Here is a 21,743-nt window from a genome sequence, read left to right as displayed (position 1 = left end):
GCCCACAGCACTGCTAACCCACAGTGGCCTTTGTGTGGGTGATGACTCAGCTCCCGCAGTGTTATGCACTGAGAGCTCAGGGCTGTTTGTTAGTGTAGTGCTGTCAGACCTATCCTGACTGTAACTGTGGGTCTCCAGAGAAAGGCGACCATGTATATGCCTCTGCTTCTCGCTCCTTGGTCTAAGATGTTCGCTGGTCCAGGCAGGGCAGATGCTGCAGGTGATCAGCTGGAGAGAGACTTGGGAACCAGGGGGTCATCAGGGTCCCTCCCCACCATGCCGGCACCACTTGTAGGCCTAACTGTCCTCTGCCCTCCTTCCTCCTTCTCCCGGTCTTGCCCTGGACTAAAGATCAGCTTGCAGTTTTGAGAGGAAGAGGGAGAAATTGAGATAGACAGCCTCAAGGCTGGCCTGTGTGCCACACCCCCCAGTAAGCTGACTCAGGTGTGTCTATTGTTCAGCTCCGCCTATCAGACCTACCTTGTCAAACCCAGGTCTATCCATTGCCAGCATATACCTGTCAAGCTTCACAGCTTCTCTGCTCTCAGTGTATATGGAAAATAGGTATAGACATCAGAAGTCCAACAAATTTGTACCTCTTAGTAGCTCGGTGGTGGCAGACAAACTTGACCATGGTACCAGGCCACCGGCAGAGAGAGCCTCTCCCTGGAGCGGCCCCCTGCAGTTGGGGAGACAGCAGTAATTATAAACCAGGAGTGCACAGCAGAATATCCTGGGAAGCCATTTAAAATATTATGCCCATCTGAGCTCTACTCCCAGGGATTCAGCATCGCTAGGTTGGGGTTTAGACCACAGTATTTAAAAAAGTCTCCTCAGGTGATTCTGATGCATCCTCCGGTTGAGGTCTCCTGGAATGGCCCAACTGGATACAGACTTTGGAGTTGGACACATTTGGGTTCCAACCCAGGATCTGTCACTCTAGTCCTTGAGCTCATCACCTCTGATTTAGAGATAATGCACACATAGGGCGCTTGATATGGAGTCAGAGCTCCAGAACATCCCTGGCAATGTGTCTGTGAAGAACGCAGTAGACGCTCCACCATATAAACTTCCGCATATTCTCTTAGTCATCCTTTCTTCCAAAAGCCTCCCAATTCCTCCCCTCTCCCCTGGCCCCAGGCTGGGTTAGGAGGCCCTCCTCTGGGCCCCAGATAACTTCTCGCTTACTCTTACCATGGCAAACTTTGTATTTCCTTGGCATTATCTGTTTTCTAACCCATTTCTTGCTAGACTTTGAGCTGCGAGACCACAGGTGTTGGGAGCAGTAACTGTTCCTCCAGAACAACAGTTGTCCCACAAATGGACCCAAAGTGAGTAGCCATTGTCACAGGGCAGTTGGTGCCCTCTCTACACTTCATCTTTTTTAATGCCCATGATAACCCTTTGAGCTAAACCTCATCACCTGCATTTTGGACACAAGGAAACTGAGGCCCAGAGAGAGGAACTTACTTGCCTCAGGTCACACAAATAGAAAGGGGCAGAGGAGAACTCTGTGTGGCAGACTCTGTGTAACACCTGTGTGCTATGTGTGTAACCTTGAAATCCGCATATGGAAGGACCTGGTCCACAGTGTAAAGAGCCTCCTCTCTCTCTCTCTCTTTTTTTTTTTTAAAGATTTTATTTATTTATTTGACAGAGAGAGACACAGCGAGAGAGGGAACACAGCAGGGGGAGTGGGAGAGGGAGAAGCAGGCCTCCCGCTGAGCGGGGAGCCCGATGCGGGGCTCGAACCCAGGACCCTGGGACCATGACCTGAGCCGAAGGCAGACGCTTAACGACTGAGCCACCCAGGCGCCCCTCTCTCTCTCTTTTTAAGATTTTATTTATTTGAGAGAGATAGAGAGCATGAGCTGGGGTGTGGTGGCAGAGGGAGAAGGAGAAGCAGACTCCCCACTGAGCAGGGAGTCCAACGTGGGACTTGATCCCAGGACCCTGGGATCATGATCTGAGCCAAAGGCAGATACTCAACCGACTGAGCCACCCAGGTGCCCCAAGAACCTCCTCTCTTTGGGACAGCAGCCTCCATGCTGCCATGCACTGTCCTTTGGTGGCCTTTCCCTCACCTGCAGCTTGTACAGAACATTTCTTTCTCCTAAATGTAGCAGAAATGCTCCCTGAGCCTGTTTGTGCTTATAATTGTTCCATCTGAGAAAATACAAATTATAATTTGAGCATAACTATTCACTGAGGAGTTGAAGACTTGGCAAGAGTTACCAAAAAGAATAATTTTATTTTCTGGCTTGAAGGAATCCCTGGACCAGGAGCAAAGAAATCCATATTTAAATTGGACTCTGTCATGACTAGTTTTTGTCCTTGAGTAATTCAGTGAACCTTCAAGACTTAGTCTCTCCTGGTCAGTAAAGTAATAGTAATACGTGTCCCCATTCTTCTTTTTTTTTTTTTTTAAAGATTTTATTTATTTGACAGAGACACAGCGAGAGAGGGAACACAGGCGGGGGGGGTGGGTGGGAGAGAGAGAAGCAGACTTCCCGCAGAGTAGGGAGCCCAATCCGGGGCTCCAACCCAGGACCCTAGGATCATGACCTGAGCCGAAGGCAGACGCTCAACGACTGAGCCACTCAGGCACCCCTGCCCCGTTCTTTTTTAACATATTCAACAACTTGGCCATCTCAGTATATTCTGGGACTGTGTTAAAACTGCAGTGAGTAAGACACATGCTGTCCTGGCCTCACAGACAAGTGGGGCACTGGCGTGGCCCCTCTGAGGGATATATTAAATACCTAATTATATCAATAAGACATAAGTTATTGTTTTGGTCAGAGTTCTAAAGAAGCAGAGCAACAGTGCTATTCCACCCTTTCTGTTATCACATTTACATCCTTTCTTATCACTTCCTGGTCCTGCCCCTAACTCTGTCCTGCCATCTTGCCAGGCATCTCTCCCATCTCTCTGTCCTCATCTCTCTCCCTGCTTAGTTGGTTTCCTCTTCTGACCCCCTTTTCTCTCTGCTTCTGCCTCCTTCTCAGCTCCCTCCCCATCTCCTCCTACCTCTCCCCCACACCTCCACCTCCCCTCACTACCTCCCCTCCTTTTCCTTGCTGTAACTCCCTTTGCTGAGAGCTTCTCTGTCATCTGTGTCATTTTTGCTTTAGTTTCTACTGTTTGACTTTTCTCCTCATTATGTCTTGTATTTTCCTGGCTCTTTGTATGCCTGGTAATTTTTGATTCAATGTCAGGCATTGTGTTTACCTTTTCATTTTCATTATATAAATAATATAAAAATATAAACATGTATTTATAATAACAAATACATATAAAAACAAATACACATATATCAATATATATACACAGAGAGAGAGCTTTGTTGTGGGATGCATTTAAGTTATTTGGAATCAGTTTGATCCTTCCGGGGCTTCCTTTTAAGGTTTGCTAGGGGGGACGAGGGAAGTCTTTCCTCTAGGGCTAATTTTATCCAGCTGCTGAGATAGTGCCCCTCTGAGCTCTGCCCATCATCCCATGGATTGTGAGGTCCCCCACTCTGGTCTGTGGATGTACCCATCATTGCCAATTGTGTACCAGCTCTGGGAACTGTTTCCTCTGCTGTCATCCCTAGTGTTCTGTCTTGTGATCTCTGGGCCCTTGGTCTCCTGAATTCTCGGCCCCATCTCCTTGACTCAAGGAGACTTCCAGGATTTGCATAAGCTCCACCTTCTTATGTCATGTCCTGGAAAATTCCTGCAGGCAGGATGTGAGGACAGTAGTAGGACTCACTTCAATTGTAGTCTACGCAGCCTGATGGCCAATGTCTGAAAACTGTTACTTCATGTTTTATGTGGATTTTTAGTTTTACAAATGTGAGTGTACCTTGGTCTCTGTTACTCATTGTTGGCTCAAGCAATCGCCCCTCCTTCCAGCCCCCCTTTTGGCAGCATCTTTAAACATGGATGTAGGTGCAGATACTATTGTTGCTGTTACCCTATTTCCTGTTTCCTTGTAAACCAGGAGCTGAAATCTATACAAGCTATTTGAGTAGAGGGCTTGAAGATTAATTTCCTTGGAAGTCTTTTGTGGGGTAGAGGTCTATACACGTGGCTTCCTTTTATCCTCACCACTACCACAGCACCATCATTATTGTCATTGATGTGCCAAATACATTTCTAAGCTCTTTCCATTGATTTACTCATTTAATTATAATGACAGCCTCTGAGCCAGGTTATCATTTGCGTCACTTTTAAGATGAGGAAAGGAAAGTGCAGAAAGCTCATGGAACCAGCCAGCGGGCAGCATCTAGAATACGAACCTAGGCTTCAGAGACTCCAGTCTCCACAACAAGGCTATTTGCTTCTTACTAGCAGCTGAGCACAGCAGGGCCTTTCCAGGCTGAGCCAGAGCGCGGAACAGCCCTGCAGCTATGACCGGAGTCACGTTTGAACTGCCTTTAGAAGGAACCCGGGTCTGGAGGAAACGGCGGGTTGTGTCTGGATTCCAGGCTAGAATGATGATCCAACCATGAGCCAGGAGGTTCTTGTCATCTTTGGGTAACCCAAACATAGACCTGCTGGAGTGCCTGCAATATCCACCATGAACCCTGGGGCCAAGTTGCTACGTGCTGTTCTGGACTCTGCTGCTTCTTGTGCATGAGCAGGTGTGTGAGGGTGTGTGTGATTCTAGGCAAGTTGCTTATTCTTTCTATATCTGAGGCAAACTCATCTGTAAGATACAAAAAAAATATTATTGTGTGGAAAACTCACAGATTTGGGGTGAAAAGTAAATGAGTTAATATATTAAAACATGTAAGATAGTGTGAGGCACAGGCCAGCCTCCCATGAGCTGTTACACTGTCTGTGGTTTCTGGTAACTGCTAATCCCCAGCACAAGGGTACCCACGTCTCTCACCCAGGTAGCTCCTAGAGGAAGGGAACAGAACAGGCAGGTGGCACTTACAGCAATTCAGGCTGGAACTCAACCCAGGGAATGAAAGCAGGAAGGGGGGGCGCATTTTATCGGAGAATAAATAGGTCTAGATGAAGGAGAAAATCCAAGGGTGACTCCTTCTGTTTTTGATGAATTAGGGAAGGTATGGCCTTTCCCAAGTTACTTTAAACTGCTCTTTTGATATTTTCTTAGTCTCCATCTCAAATATTTAACCAGATTTGATGTGCTTTACTACATGATTGCTGAGCACTCTCCCTGAGTTGACTGGGCATTCACTGGTTCCCAGTAGGCTTTTGTAAAATGACTGAAGGCAGGAAGTCAGTCCTCTGGGATGAAAGCTTCCAGAGGCAGGTTCTGGGCTTGGCAATTCTAGGAACCACAGGAGGACTGGCTATTGTGATCCCTTCTCCAAAATATCAGCCTGTTCTCCCCATCAATGTCCTCTTTTCTTCCTGAAAAATGAGCAGGACAAAGGACTATTCCAGACCCCACACCGTATCTCCAATGTGATGCATAATTGAATGTGTTTGATAGTTTCTATCATCTTGAAAAATCGCTTTTCAAATACTGAAATAATAAAAGATCCATCAAAGAACAGTGGTGTGATATTACCTTCTGTTCCCATGGAGACCAAATTGCTGGTGTTCAGCTGTGTGATTATTAATGGCGTTTGCCCATGTAACGTGTGTTGGCTCTGCCTGGAAAGTAGCACGTGATATTTATCATCACCTGCAATGTGTTCAACTCATTTCAACTTATGTTTATCGTTGGGATCTTAGAAATGGTTTTATTTGCTTGTTTGGTTCAATTTAATTTTCTTGAGGGGCATATTGCCAATGCCAGGTAAGCTGTTTCTGTGTTGCTTAGGCTGATGGGGAACCATTCTCATCATACATGGGGTGTGTGTGTATGTGTGTGTGTGTGTGTGTGTGTGTGTGTTCAGGGGAGACAGGTCATTGAACAGGGTCTCTCGAGTGTAGACTAAGTGACCGTAGCACACATCTGGAGGCAGTATGTTGTACACAGTGCTCAGTTTCTGCAAACATCGTCTCTTCTGAGTCTTCTACCATCCGCCAACATTTCTAAGCATGAGGCCCATTCTCCAGGTGGACAAAGTAAGGATCTGTAAGGTTAGGCGTCTTTCCCAAGGGCAGTTATTTGAACTCAAATTCTGGCCTACTTCCATGTAATTCTGAAGTGATTGCTCTGTGCATTTTGTGTGTTGCACTAAATTACTTAGTAGTTAGCAACAGAACACAGTGCTAGCCCCACGCATTGTTCTCACGGTTAATGTATTTGCAGTGACAGCGTGTGGTGAATGTTGAAGAAGTGGTAGCGCTTTGTCTCCTGTTTTCCTTCTCTTGTTTTTATTTTTTTCCTCTTTTTAGCACAGCTACAATTAGAAGTCATAGAAGTAGCATTATTCCTGGTTTTGCTCATGTACACAAAAGGTTTTCGGTTAACTCAAAAGCTACATTTGCATAGATTTAGTTTTTGTTTTCTGCCAAAGTCTCATTGCTCACATCGTTGGGAGTAATCTCAGTTATCATGTTTCCATAAACACAAAATTTGCATCCATTAGAGTCTATCAATTATTCTTGGTATGAAGGGATGTAGGTTAAATATGCCTTCCACTGAGAGTCCTGCTGTTGCTTAGAAGAGAGAGATTGTTTTTGTTATAGAAACAAGAATTCTCTCAACTTAAAAGCCTGCCCAGAAGAAACCCTTACGTTTCCTGTCTTCTTCCCATGGCTCTTTCACAGTAACATTCTATACCGTATCTCATCCCCAATCTGTCCCCATCTCTACCAAAGCTCCGAGGAAGGGACCGTGTCTTTCTTGAACACCCCGTAGCCAGTGCCTTGAACATGGGAGTGCGCTCACTCCTTATTTCTCTGGAAAGTGCGGTGATGAGGGAACAGATGAGTAACCAGGTGAGGAAGGGCAGCAGCAAGGCTGATTTTTTCCCCATCTTATGGAGGAGGTTATTGAGATTCCAAAATCAGTTCTTCCAACACTTAAGTTTTCTGAAAGCTCTTTCAACTATACCATGTTGTTGTCTAGATATGAGTATCCAGAGATATATGGATAATTCCAGCCAGAAAGCACATTTCCACATAGTTACCACTTGTTTAAATGTAGATTGCAGAAATACTTTCCAAACTCGACGTAAGTGGCATGCTTGCCAGGTGCCAAAGGGTGATGGCGATTTTGATGATGATGTTCGTGACAGCCAATGCTTGTGTTGATGATCTCATGAACCCTCACAACAACGACAAGGCCACCACGGCAGTAACAATGGTATCATCAGCAAACAGGCACAGAGGTTGTGTTATTTGCCCAAATTCACACCGCTAGTAAGTGAAGAAGTTTGGTAGACTCCATAGCTGAGGGCCTGAGTAAACTCTGCAACCCACTAGTTATGGGGTCTCAGGCCTCAGTTTCCCCCCTTACAAAATGGTGAGCCTTGTGGCTCTCTTCCAAAGACATAGTTTATGCTACGTGAACACACTTCTTGCGGTGTCCACCAGGACAAAGGTTGCTGTGGGTAAATCAGACTTTGGGGAGCTGATTCTCCCTCCCCAGCATCTCCTCCATCACCAGCCGGTCAGCTCACTCAGAAGCAGTGACAGCTTCCAAGTGCCATCTTGTTCACAAACATAAACAGCGGAGTGACCACATCTATTCCTCCCCTGAGCGAGAAAGGCAGAACATGAGAGTTTCGTTTTGTTTTGTTTTTCAGTTTTCCCCTGGCCCATCTTTCAGGATCCAGAATGAATATTCATTTCCCCAGGAGGCTCTGCCTGACCACCCAGACTGGCTCTGGGCTCTCACGCCCACGTGGTGCACTGCCCACCACATTGGACACCATTGTCTGTCTTCCCTGCTAGACCCAAGGCTCCAGGGCAGACTGTGGCTTCCTTCAGGAGGTGGTCCTCCTCGAGTGGGCGAGCACCTGCACTCGGCAAATACCAGATGCATGAGTGTTCGTAAAGTATAATCAAAGTCCGATCCCTGAGAGCAGGAGATACGCCCTCTTTTATTGAACACCACCCCCCTCCCTGAGTTGCCGTAAATCGTGTTGACAGTGACTTCATAGCCAGTTTTGTTGGCGTCACTTACAGTTTTATTGGCGACCAGCAACTCCCTACGTGCACTCACCCCGGACCTCCTATTCCTAAAGTAGACTCAACAATGCAGCCCTCCTGGAATCTTGTCTTCAGACCACTGCGGATATAGATGGGCTGCGTGTCTGCAGGCGCGGGGCTGTGCCGGCTGTCCCTTCCACGGTGGCAGTCGTCTGCTCCAGGATTTATTGGAGACGAACCTCATCCCTCGCTGACTTCTGCCATACCCTCTGCTTCACTGGCTGCCTTCTCTGGGTAGCAAAGAATCCTGTTCCGTGTTGATCTCATTCACTTTCCCAGGAGAACTTTTGACGAAGCCGATGCTTGCTCATGGCTGCTGGAAAGTCTGCTTGCGGCTTCAGGGAATACTCTAAACTTTGCTCAGCGTTGCCTCTGGGATGTGAGACTTCCGGGGTGGAGGCAGGGCGGGGAGCATGCACAGCCCATGCACACCTCCCAGGATGCCTGACCTGCACTTTTTGAGAGTCAGCACCGCTGTGGCGAGTACTGGGAACACGATCCCTGAGTTCCACTGTGCTCTCTGTCCCAAAGCCCTTTGGCCCTGGTATTCATTGAATATCATCACAGCCCCGGGACGGGTTAACCCCTCTCATAGAAGGGGAGCCTGGGGCCCCGAGGGTGGATGTAACCTGCCAAGGCTTGTCCCTGTGGTAATCTTCAGGTGCTGGATTGAAGCCTCCCAATACAAGTGTTCAGTGTGCTACCTCCCAGCTGTCTCTGGTGATGCCGGCAGTGAATTCACAGAGACATAAGGGCTGTGGTTCCATGGCTCATATTCAGGCCACACTCCGTGCTTGCAGTTAATTAATAGAATGATATTCGCCAAACTTTGCAGAGTTCTTACTCGTCCGTCTTAAGGCTGTGTGCGTATTCTCGGATTTACTCTTCACTCGCCCCCTGTGAAGGAGCTAGTAGTATTTCCCCTATTTTACAGATAAGGAAACTGAGGCCTGCGGAGAGCAGTTGGCCCAAGGTCAGGAAGGTTGTGAATGATGGCGCTGGGATGCCAACCCCAGGGATGGGGCTCCGGAGATTTCATCTCAGACACTGCGTCTCCTCATCTGGGGCCCTGTTCCTGGGACCCGGGCCTGTGCTCGGTGTTGCTTATTTGAGCGAGTGTCCAGGAACCTCAGAGTCATCCTGGGCCCCTTCCTCTCTTGCACACCGATGCCAGAGACGGGCTCCCGCAGATCTGTCAGTAAAGTATCTTCGTATCTTCGTTTCCACACCTCTCCTTGTCCCTCTTCCACTTCCTGTGCGGACGCTTCCCGCAACACACAGTTTCAAGACTTATCCGCTTTCTTTTGATTCTCTTCCCTCCTCACTGTCTCCCCTTGGCTCCCGTGAGCTGGTGAACCTGAAAATCATCCTCGTGACAACAAAGAGAGGTCTTGGTGCTGCCTCCGGCCTCAAAACCTAAACCCCTCTTCATGGGTCGTCCCTGCACGTACACTCTGCCGACATCATCTCGATTTTATTTTTGCTTCTGCCAAAGGTTGACCTTCACATATGGAATGTTCCGCCTCCTACTTTAACCACTGATTTCTTTTAAATAATAAGATGGCCATTCCCTGACTGCCCCAGGATGGGTGCACATGCTTTACCTTGTGCCACGTGGCCTTGTGTGTAAACTTGATCCTGGCGCTTACCGAGCGGTACCCAAACCATCCGTCTCTGCCGCAAACACCCGACCACACGGGCCTTGCACCCAGAAAACACGGGCCTTGCACCCAGAAATCACGTGCCAATAATCCTTCTATTCCCTAGCCTGCCCCAGAAACAACAGCCACTAAATGACTCTTGAGTAAATGCGGACATGAGTGGCTTGGGCAGCATGGTAGCATTTCCTGCATTCTACTTAATTCCAGAATATTGCTGGTTGTAGTGACACTTACCATACTCAGGCTCAAAAACATCCCGAACTCTTCTTGAAAGAGGTTTTTCTGCCTCAGAGTAGAAGTATTCTTAGCAGCAGCATCTGAGTCGAGGAAATTACAGAGTAGCTCCCAAAAGGGAGGGCGTCTCGTTGACTGGGAGAGATGGCGGGGGGCTCTGGCCAGCCATCTGGGACACGGGTGTGGGGAGGTGAAGGCTCCGAGCCTGGAGGCAGGCAGCCTGGGATGGGAGGCCAGGTTCAGGGTCAGAGCAGGCTGGTGTTGGGCAGTGAAGGCTGGGCCAGGTGAAGCCACAGGGAGGGTGGCCGGCTTTGGTCTCTGGAGCAGGGGCTTCTGTAAGGGAGTGGGGGCCACAAGCAGAGTCTCTGGGTCGGGTTGGGGGCTGACTTCTGGCCACAACATCCAGGGTGGATGGGGCGCTCACGTCCATCAGCCCCTCCTGTTCTTTTTTTTTTTTTTTTTAAAGATTTTATTTATTTATTTGTCAGAGAGAGACACAGCGAGAGAGGGAACACAAGCAGGGGGAGTGGGAGAGGGAGAAGCAGGCTTCCCACGGAGCAGGGAGCCCGATGCGGGGCTCGATCCCAGGACCCTGGGATCATGACCTGAGCAGAAGGCAGACGCTTAACGACTGAGCCACCCAGGTGCCCCAGCCCCTCCTGTTCTAAGTGGGCCCCAGCCCGGTGGAGCTTGCTGCCTTCTCTCTGCTCCTCAGTGAGCCCACGGCCCTTACGGTTCTGGACAGTCTGCTAACTGTTCTCCCGTTTCTTTTCTCTTCTTGCACCTGCCCTTCTCTTGCTTAAATCCACAAGCAGCAGCTTGCCAGCAAGATAAACTCCCTCAATATTGTATCCTCAACAAGCTAAAATCCTATCCCCAAAAGATGTTTCTGCCAGATCCAAAAGCCAAGTCTTAAAGATTTGAAGACATTACTTAAAACAAAAGCGAATTACATGAAAATGAAAACAACACACAGAACGTAACCTCCCTCATTCGTTGCTCCATCTGCCCACCTCCTATAGCTCCTGAGTGTGATCTGCTAATGAGGAAAACCAAGATGACGCTCTGTAACACTATAATGGGATTAATAAAAATAATAGAATTAACCATCATGATAAGAATATTATTTTATTCATTGTATCTACTATTTATGAAGTAACCAAATAATGCAGTTAATCTCTACCAGGCATTTTATTTGTCATAGAACCGATCCTGTCAACAATCTTATAGATGGTATCGCATTCCAAAATTGTTTTAATAGAGAGACTTGGCGTGTACATGGGTGCAGCGCTGACGAGCTTATGATTTGCAAAGCTAGTGTTTGAGTTCAGTTTGACCCCAATGATGGACCAGATGCTCATTTCACACAACGCACCATCTCTCATTTTTAAAGCATCACACGTAGTGACTGGTGATTTTTAAGAGACATGAATATAGATGATAGAGTTGGAGAGAGATGATAGGGTTAGAGTATTTTTTTTCTTTAAATCCGAGCCTTCCTCCAGCTAGACTGTAAAACTACATTCATCAGAAAGGTGTTTGGGCTTTTATGATGATCTGACAACTAAATTGCTTGTTCAGTGTGAGTTGTGTAATGTTGTTCTCAATTAGATTAAATATTAAGAATCCAATTTGCCAACTGCTAACAAAATTGCTGAACATTGTGCACAGTTTGGGGAATTGCTTTTAATGAAGAACAAATGGAAGTAAAATACCAGAAACTGGAAGTGCCAACGCTGGAAATGTTTCGATAGATGGATCCAGTGCTTTCCGATGTGGAGTGTTCAGCGTTTTCTGCACTGGAGTGATGTATCAACTGCAGTCACCTCAGTTGAAGGATCTACTGTCTGCAGAGTCCTTGTTAATAAACACAGCGGTAAAGTGGCCCCTTCACATCGTTTGGAGGCTCTGTGTACAATACTGAAAAGAGAAAGGCCGGAGGGTGACCTGCGTTGGGAAGACTGCAGGGAAGTGGGTTCTGGCCTTCTCTAATTTCCTCTTTCTACGCCTCGATCTCCTCAGATCAGAGAAAAATGAGGCAGCCTGTGCACAGGATGGTCGCTGGTATTATCATCCTCACTCTGCCTCGTCCTCCCTGCCCTTCAGGACTCTTGTCATCTCTCCCGCACCTCTTGTGTGTCCCCAGAGTGTGATGATCTGTTCTTTGCTGGGTGCCCATTCTTTAACAGGTGCTCTTCTAAGCACCTTGCTTCCATGACCTGTCTTAGTTGCTCCTCACCACAGCGCTTGGAAATAATTGCCTTTATTACAGCAGAGGCAGGAAAGGATCACAAATAAGTGGTGGGCTCTGTACCCCATAGAAGGTGCTCACCACATTCGCCAGAGTACTACCACGTAAGAAGCTGTCGATAGATGCAGACCAGCTTGGACGACAAGTCAAATGCCCTAGCCTCGATTAAGAAATGTCACAGTGAGACGTCAATGCAGTCGTGTTGGTGGCCATACGTTTAAAGCTTCATCTTGAACCTGAGGCAAATGCAAGTAAGAAAACTGCACAGCAGTATTTGATTGCAACATGGCCAGAGATGTGGTCCAAATTTTACTTAAAATGTGTTCAGCTTATTTTTGGTCTATTAATTTTTTTAATTTAATTTTATCATGTTATGTTAATCACCATACAAAACATCATTAGTTTTTGATGTGGTGATCCACGATCCATTGTTTTCGTATAACACCCAGTGCTCCATGCAGTACATGCCCTCCTTAATGCCCATCACCAGGCTAACCCATCCTCCCACCCCCCTCCCCTCTAGAACCCTCAGTTTGTTTCTCAGAGTCCATCGTCTCTCATGGTTGATCTCCCCCTCCGATTTCCCCCTCTTCATTTTTCCCTTCCTTCTCCTAATGTCCTCCATGCTATTCCTGGTCTATTAATTTTGACAATTTCTTTTTCATAGGAAACTCAATTCCCGACACTGTGTCTGACAGATCCACCCCTCTGCCTCCTCATCCATAGAATGAGGCTAATAATGACCTATACTTTACATGGTTGATTTAAAAGCTCTAGATAAACTATAATATCTTATGCAAATACTCTTGTTTTGGTTTCTACTATTGCCATGATCATTCCAATGAAAGCCATACTTGCTTTGAGCTGGTTTCCTATAATAGTAATTACCTTTTAGAAGTAAACATTCTAATATGGTAATATTGATGTGGTGGCCTCCCATTTGCCTTAATAATCTCTCAGAACAGAATCATCTGTTTCAGCAGGGGCCAAGAGAGGGCCCACATTCACTGAGCATCTTCTACAGGGAGGCAGGAATTGGCAGTGATTAGGAGTGTGGGCTTGTGGATCAGGCTCACCTCATTCAGCGATAGCCATGCCCTGTACCGTACATCTGACTTTGAGAAAGACAGTCACTGTTGCTTCCCCCATCTCACTACTGGACATGAGTCTGGGTGCTCTGTGTGTCTCAGATAAGGAGGCTTATGAGGAGACACATCGGTCTTTGTATGTTTGCTCTCAGAACATAGAATCCATGTTCAGTGCTGGTTTGTCTGGTCTACCTTCCAGGTTCCCTACAGAGTGAGCCATATGGGAAGAGCCTACCAGGTGTGCCAGGAGGAGAGACAAGGACCAAATCTACATGAGAGACCTCATAGCTCCCAGTAGGAGAGTAATTACAGATGCTGAGTCTATGTCTGCCCTGGTGTTAGCTGAAGGAATTTAATACCTTTCATAATTAAAGTAACAAAAGCATAGAATTTTACACCTTGAAGAGACCATAGTGAACCACTTCAGCTTCCAAAGTAGAAACAGTTACAATGGTTGCAGTGTCCCACTGAGATTGACAGCTTGCTCATCCTGCAGATACATTGGAGTTTATAGTGTTGGAACTGGCCTCTTGAGGATGGGTGTAATAACTGCTCGACCCTTCACGTACTGCATAATTAATCCAGCATTTCTGATGGCCATTATCCCTGTTCTCACTGTCTTGCCCTCAGTTAGGAAGACTTTGATTCTGGTGAATTTGCAATAGTGCCCTGTGGGATGAGAAAGCATGGCTATACTGTATTGGAACCCTGGACTTGACTCTTAGTAATTATGGGATCAAGGGCCATTTACTTAATCTCTCTGGGCTCATTCCATTTTTGTAAGTTTACATTATGATTTCGACTTCCCTGAAGGTTTGGAGGACCAGATGCAGTAGCTACTGTGAGAAGCCAGCATCCTAGAAGAGGCTCAGCACATGCCTTCCCCTCCCAAACTTGACACGCACAATGGCACACATTTTGTACCTTTCTTATGTGTCTCTGGATTCCTGAGAATTGAGTTTTGATGAACATGGTATGCCTGACCCTCTATGACCAGATCCCACCTGTCCATCTCCCACCATGTCTTGCTTTTCTCTCCTGGACTCATGTGCCTTAGCATCATAACATGGATCCCATAACTGGGATCATGATGCTACACGGAGTTGGGTTGATCCCATTGACTTAGTGAAAAATATAAAGAAACTCAATGGGACTCTGAATCATAATACTTATCATGTGAAAATGTAGTTCTCTTAAGTCAAATAGATCAAAAACAGCAATATATATGCATTCACCTGAAACACATCACAGGCGTTAAGGTAACTTACAAGACGGTGATGAATTATTTAGGGTCAATATATCAACTTACTTAATTACTAATGAATTATTGCCTTTTAAAGCTCTAAACAGGTCAAAAATCTCTTGGTAATATAGGAATTGACCAGTTTACCAAAGGAAATGCCATGAGGTACATCAGCAGAAGGTTTCTTATGGAATTCTTACCTGTAATAACCATAAGACTAAGGCTGCATATCTGTTGTGCTCTGCAGAAGGTAGAGAACTACCCCCTTCACCCTCACTCTTGACCTGTGAGGGCACCTAAGTCCCTGTCCAAGGTGTTAGAGCTGGGGAGTAACAAAGGTCAGATGTGACCCCTGGCACCCAGGTCATTCCTGTAATTCCAAGTTCACCAAATGTGTATGGGACTCTGTTGCTTTGTCCCCACAAAATACAAGCAAAAGCAAGCTGAATCAAAATGGTATCTTTTAAAAAATGTTGTTTAAAACAGGCTTATACACAAGAGAGAATTAATATTTAGGAATCAGGAATGAAAACAGTGGCCACTGGTCTTCTGAAGCCTTCTGCCCAACACCAAGCGGCTCTCCTTGTGGGCTCCCTCTGGTTCTGAGCACCAGGCAGTACCGTGTCCACAGCGGGACAGTGTGAGTGCCAGGGACTCCATCCTCAGAGGAGATCAGATCTACCGTCGGGTGTGAGGGGGACTGAAAAGTAAGACCGTTGCCTCTCTACCCGAGTGCTGATCCAATCAGAAAGTAAGACAATAAGACAAATTGGAGATCAACCCAAGAGAGGACATCATGTAGCTTACATCTTTGATCAAGGGGGCTCTCGGATCTTGAATTCCAGAATGAACTACTTACCTGGTCAGGTACAGCAGTCCTGGACAGATGCAGGCCTCCCCAGCTGAGCACCTCCTCTGCCAGGCTTCCCCCAGGGCTGAGGGGGACGGAGACAAGTGCCTCCCAGGGAGGACTTGCTATCAAGAAGAAAGACAAGGAAGATGCCAGTTTTTGACCCCCGACTCACCATGTGCCCAGCAAATGGGCAGAGAGGAACCGGGGGTGTCATGCTAATGGGCGTTCCTGCACATTGAAAACATAGCAAGAGTGGAGAAGCTGTGTTCTCACACACACACACGTGCCTCTGGACGCCCTCGCTGGGACCTGGTGTGACCGCTCCCTGTGATGGCCCTTCAGAGAGCTCTTGCAGCTCTCAGCCACATGACTGGGCGCTTCCTCATTCTGACTGTTGCCTAAGCAGCTGCACAGATGCCCGTTGCTCCCATGTGAAGGTAGCTGGGAGTCAACGAGTTCTATTTTGTCCCCGATTCCCAGGAGGGGAGCTGTGGGGACAGCAAACTTAGGGAGGGGGAGAAACCTTAAGCCACATTCACTCCTTTTGTGGCCGGAGCTGCACAGAGCTCTCTGTGGTCACTTGGTGGTCACCTGCTGGATCCTTCGGTGCTGGAGTGACATGCAGGTGGAGGGCAGGCAACAGGCACATGACGTAGAGTGGAGATGTGTCTGGATGAGAATGTAACCTAGACCAGGGCCTGTCCACCGCGTCACCAACCCCCACGCCCGACCGGCTCCCCTTTCTCCTGCTCCAGGAACCCTGTGGGCTGCCAGGAAGAGGACAGTCATGGCAACTTAGATGTGAGAGCATCTGTGATTTCTATAGTTCAGCTGTTTTGGGGAAGAGGTACTTGGTGTTCAGCCCACGGCTGGTCACTACAGCCCGGCTATGGGGGCACAAAATCGCGCTGCTCCCAGGATAACAGCGGGCTGGGGCCAACCAGATGGAAGAACAGAAAGACAAAACTGCTTTCCCAGATCCCAGCTAGTTGGCTTCAAAGCGGAGGCTAGCCCAAGGGGGCTTTGATTCCCTTTGCAATGTATAGAGCAGGGTTCCTTTGTTAACCTGGGCCCTAGCCGGGGTTAGAGGCTTCACTCTTCTGCATCCTGGACGTGGAAACACAGGCTAATACTATATAAACCTCCTCCAGCTCAGTTCCCAGAGTGAGCTCGGCGCTGTGAGGCTTCCCACCCAGCCTGTGTCTGAGTTGTTGATCCACCACCTGCTTGCCCTTAGACCTACACACGGGTTATTTACCACTCTGGGGTTCAGTCTCCCATGTTACAAAATGGGGGGACATAATTGTACTTATTTTATAGGGGTGGCAAAAGAATTAAATGATTAATACATGTAGAGCACTGAGACAGTGCCTGGCGTGGAATAGGGTCAAGTAATAAACATCAGCTGCTTATTAAAGCTGTCGTAGTTTCCTCGATTAAAAATAAGATAATAATGAAAAACCCCCTGAATTACCGAGAGGAAGGATCCAGGGATCAAAATATAATGCCAGGTACATGGCAGGCGTCTAGTGAACAGTGGCTACTATTAGTAGAACTCTAGATGGCGAGGTCGGATGGAACTCTCATTCCTATTTCAAATAAACATCCAGAATATTAAAACCCAATTCCATTATGCGTTCTCCCACAGTTGTAACACAGAAGATGTACTGATATTTCTATTCAAGAATGTGTCTTAACTTTCACTGGCGTGTTTGTATTAAATGAAAAGTTATGAATGCTTACCACGGGCCAAATAAATCTCAGATTGTGTACGTATCTCATATAAAGCATAAATAAGTGTGTATATATAGGACATAAAGTTCAATAGCATGATTTTTGTGGCGGTGTAGCAAATCCCAATCCCAGTCCCCAAATTGTGTGAAAACCCATGGCTCTAAGAAGGGGGAGGTGACGGTGATTTGGACCTTCCACCCAGGCCCGTGTTGTCCTGTGTTCTCGAGATCCCCCAGAGGAGGCTACAGCTCATTCATTCATTTATTCTTTCCCTAATCATCAAATTTCTATGTGCTCTTTCAGGTTCAAAGACAAAAGACAAACTGCTTCTACCCTCAGGGTGTTCAGGGAGGTTGGACAGATCATGGTGGTCTAAGGAGGCGTGTGAAGGATCTGGGAGGAGGGAGAGGATGGAGAAGCTTCACAGAGGAGAGGACGTTTGACCCGAGTCTTGGTGGCGAGTTACAGGCAGCCAGGGGACAGGCGTTAAAAGAAGAAAGGCAACTGGAGATCTGTTGTGGTGCAAGAGACTACAGAGGACCTGGAAATGTGGTGCAGACTCAGGGCTTTGAATGCCATACTAAGGAACTTGAACTTTATCTTGTAGACAGTGGGTAACGCTATAAACTAACCTGCAACACTAGTGCTACAGATGGAAGGTAAGACCAGCGCAGTAAGACCCTTTAGAAGGATGCTTTAACAATTAAAGTAAGCAATACAGACTCAAACTAGGGCAGAAGCAAGAGCATGGTAGAGGCAGAACCTTCAAGACTTTCTTAGAGATTCTGAGGTGAGAAAGAAATCTGGAGTCTCGGAGAATGTCACGGCTATCGTGGATGTTGGGCCAAATGGGTCCACTAAGGACGACCAGAGGGATGAGAAGGATTGGGTCAGGGCGATAGCAATTAGGTCCTTTGAAGATGCCTCTTTGGCAACAGACAAGCTGCCCAACTAGCACTCTGGAATAGAGATCTAGAGCCCCGGGCGGGGAATTAGATCTGGAGATGTAGATGCGACCTGATGTGACCTTCATTTATAGGAAGGTCCAAGTTGATGGCAAGCTTGCTTTGTCTGTTAGATAATGGAAGAAGTAAAAAGCAAACCTTCTAACACCTATTAAGTACTGAATATAACCCCGGCACTCTCGTGAGCACTTTGGCTTTATTACTCTCCCCACTCCCCATCAGAAATGGACACTTCAGAGGATGGCGGGCTAGCCCAGTCACACCGTTAGTGAGTGGCTGATCCATGAGCAAGGTGCAGGCCTACTGGCCTCCAGATTCTGTGTTCTAATCAAACCATGTCCCAGCAGAGCTCCCAAGGAGCTTCAGTTGAATTAAAACCCATTTTGTATAGGTTTCTAAGTGGATCGCTGTTGATGTTTGAGCCGCATCATCCGTAGGCATGATCCTGGAGGCCGTCGGTGGGTGCATCTTGTCCTGCCCACTGACGTTACCCTGGGACGTCGCACAAGTCTGCATTCTACCGGAATAGTCTTGCTTGATCTTTAACAGCCACCCTAAGAAGCCATGTCATGACCATCTCCTCCTTACATCCCCTGTGTGCCTGTTATGGGCTGGGCCCTGGCCTGGAGCCTCCCATCGTGAGTTCGAGTGCAGCCTATTGTTCTGCTGGCAATATGTGAGGCTTGTCATTGAGGGTTTCAGTTCCAGACTGGGGGAAAGGGAGTGCTCGAGGCTCCTGTCTTTATGTGGGGAGTTTGTGCTGTACGGCCCACCCTTTGTGCAAGGTCTGTGGAGGTGCGTGGGCTCTCCCACTCTGGCTTTGCAAACCCCTGGAGGGGGCGGGGGGGATGGCTAAGGGGATTCTGCAGCAGCTCGCTCACTTTCAGAAAGTTATGTTGTCGACTCTTTTATGGGGAACAAGATTTGTTGGTAATAATCTCAAGCCATGCATTTTTCTTCAGGATTTCTCTTTGGGTTACCATTTTGACTTCATATTACCTCAATAATCATATTGAATCAGAGTTATGAAGATTCCCCAAAGATTATCTTATGTGTCTCTTGAGAAAAATCCATATGCTATTAGTATCTAGTTTTATTTTTTTATTGTTTTATTTAAATTCAATTAGCCAACTTACAGTACATAATTAGTTTCAGATGGAGCGTTTAGTAATTTATCATCGTGTGTAACACCAGTGCGCATCATATCTGTTTTTTTAAAGATTTTATTTATTTATTGAGCGAAAGAGACAGAGCACACACGCAGGGGGAGAGGCAGAGGGAGAGGGAGAAGCAGACTTCCTGCTGAGCCAGCCAGGAGCCTGACAAGGGGCTCGATCCCAGGACCTGGAGACCATGACCTGAGCCGAAGGCAGACGCTTAACAACTGAGCCACCCAGGCGCCCCGCTCATCACGTCTAGTTTTAAAAGTCAAAGTTAATATCAGACTTCCAAGATCCCTTGCCTCCCATAGGTCCCGAAGCTTTTTCCATCGGAGGCATTGGTGACAAGAAAGTTCAGTTGCGAGCTGGTGGCAGGACCAGGAAACGGGATGCTCAGGGCTGCTTGAAGCAATCACAGTGGGGACTCCTAGCTCCTGGATCTGATGCCTTTGTTAACCCCCCGTCTGCTTTCATTTCTGCTTAGTCACAGCAGCTGGAGGCACTGCAGGACTTAAATTAATGCCTCCGTCAAAGCAGGCAGGCCTGGGACCATCTGTCCACCTCCAGGCGTGGTCTCCACGCGCCTGTGCACACTGGGAAGGTACTGCCCCCATTTAGCACCTGAACTGGAGAATCACTTCTGCGGGCAAAGCAGAGTGACCGGGTACAAGTCATTTGATTCTTTGACCCACAGTCTTTTGATCTATGAAATAGAAATTGGAGTTCCTACCACTTATTATTTGATCTAATTAGAAAGAATTTTGGGGGCATGATAAGTGATAAAAACAAGGAACAAAGAACCGTCCAGGGCATTTTTCAGCTTGCGAGTGTGTCTGTGTGTGTGTTTCCAGGACACACATTCATATATTAAGTGCACGTAAAACATCTATGCACATACGCATATGGACGTATTCTAGAAGGATCCACCAGAAATTACTGGACTCTGGGGAATGAGGTACTTTGTGTTGTGTTTCCTTTGGTAATATTGAGATTTTTACCATATGCATATTCTCATTTTGAAAGTCAAAATGAGAGCATCTGTTCTGTATGCTGTTTGTTGAACACCAAATGAGATCAAGGTAATGGGCATACGTGGATGCTTCGTGAACAGTGGATTCCTTCTTGCTCCATGGGTCGGGGGGGGGTCCTACACACACACACCTTGCTATGCACAAGCTCCACTCGTCTTTCTACAACTGTACGAACTTCTGTTCCTAACATATTAGGAAGGATGATAAATGGGAGTGTATGGATTACCTTGAGTGCCTAGCTGACTGAATTTTCTGCTTATGAAATGGAAAAGTCTTTTGATTCCACACCTCACTGAATGTCTCTCATAAGCCTGAATCAAAAGGGAGCTGGTGGCCTCGGAATGCAGGTTTCAGTGGAGGCCCCGGGGAGCGGAGGGTCCACTGAGGGCCTCTCCAGTGGATGCGGTGGTGCACTGCCCAGATCCCCTCCTCAGGCCGGAGTCGTTCATTCCCTCACACTGCCGAGGATGTCGGTAGCCAACAGCAGTTGGCCAAGCCTCTTTCTGGAGGTTGCTGCTGACCAAGGGCCCACCTGTTCCTGGGGTAACCCACACTCAGTAATGGTCAATGCCCGGGTGCAGAGACCTGGCCCCTCCTCCAAGGCCACCGGGCCCTGTAGCTCCAGAGCTCCCCGTGGGATGGACCGAGGTCTCTGCTGTGCTACATGACAGTGCAGTCTAGCTCTTCCCTCTGCCCCAATCCACTCTCCCACAGAGTTGCTCCCGACCCCACACCCAGGATCTCCTGCAGACACAGCTCTGTCTCAGAGTCTTCTTCCTAGGGACCTGACTTACGGCCATCTCAGAGCTAGGTGACACCTGCATCCCGCTTTCCCAACGTGTAGCACCTTGCGTGACCCACTCATCATGACGCCATGATTAGCACGAGTACAACACACCCATGATCATCCCTCGTGGCACCACTGGGACTGCAGATGGCATGCGGATGGCCATTGACCCCCATCAGACCTGTCCTGCCCCCGTGGACCAATTCAGTTCTCTCGGATGGCAGCAAGGAAGGAGACCAAATGAGGCAGGAGGCTGCTGCATCACCAGCTCACGAGAACCCAGAGCGGGGATTTCTACCAGCTCCCCATGTGGAGTTGCCTACGGCAGGACAGGGAGAGCAGTGCGGGATCATGAAGAGCCATTGGCTTCCTCCCTTCACAGCTGCGTGAGCATAGATGGACAGGCAGGTCCCACATCCATGGGATCCTCCAGCCCAGTACCGGCACCCCCCTCCTCTGCGGCCCTCCCTGGGGGCTTCTTTTCTCTGCCCTCAAAACCAATCCCTCCTAAAATTTACCCCAAGACATCATATCTTCTCTTCCACTGTGTCTGGGTCTCCAGGTTCACGGTGGACTTGGCCACCTTTTCCTCATCGCACAAACCCCATTTGGGCCCGACATCTGCAAGCAGATGACAATGTGCAGAGCACCCAAATGCACTGCTGGCACT

The 21,743-nt window shown here is 47.7% G+C and overlaps 1 protein-coding gene and 1 long non-coding RNA gene across 2 annotated transcripts in view; one reads left to right on the top strand and one right to left on the bottom strand.

The window, feature by feature from the left end:
• The window catches only part of FAM135B (family with sequence similarity 135 member B), a 163,405-nt gene that overhangs the window by 99,189 nt on the left and 42,473 nt on the right, over positions 1-21,743 (top strand). The gene's annotated exons all lie outside the window — the stretch shown is intronic.
• Positions 6,191-8,402, bottom strand: LOC145720994 (uncharacterized). The gene is made up of 2 exons (XR_014144453.1): positions 8,080-8,402; positions 6,191-6,569 (listed from the first exon to the last, which is right to left on the bottom strand). It is a non-coding gene; the product is annotated as an uncharacterized LOC145720994 (long non-coding RNA).

The sequence above is a fragment of the Leptonychotes weddellii genome, chromosome 4 (assembly GCF_054177405.1).
Source record: "Leptonychotes weddellii isolate Sample4059 chromosome 4, ASM5417740v2, whole genome shotgun sequence".
Classification (NCBI taxonomy): Eukaryota; Metazoa; Chordata; class Mammalia; order Carnivora; family Phocidae; genus Leptonychotes; species Leptonychotes weddellii.
This window is presented reverse-complemented; position numbering and strand designations above follow the sequence as displayed.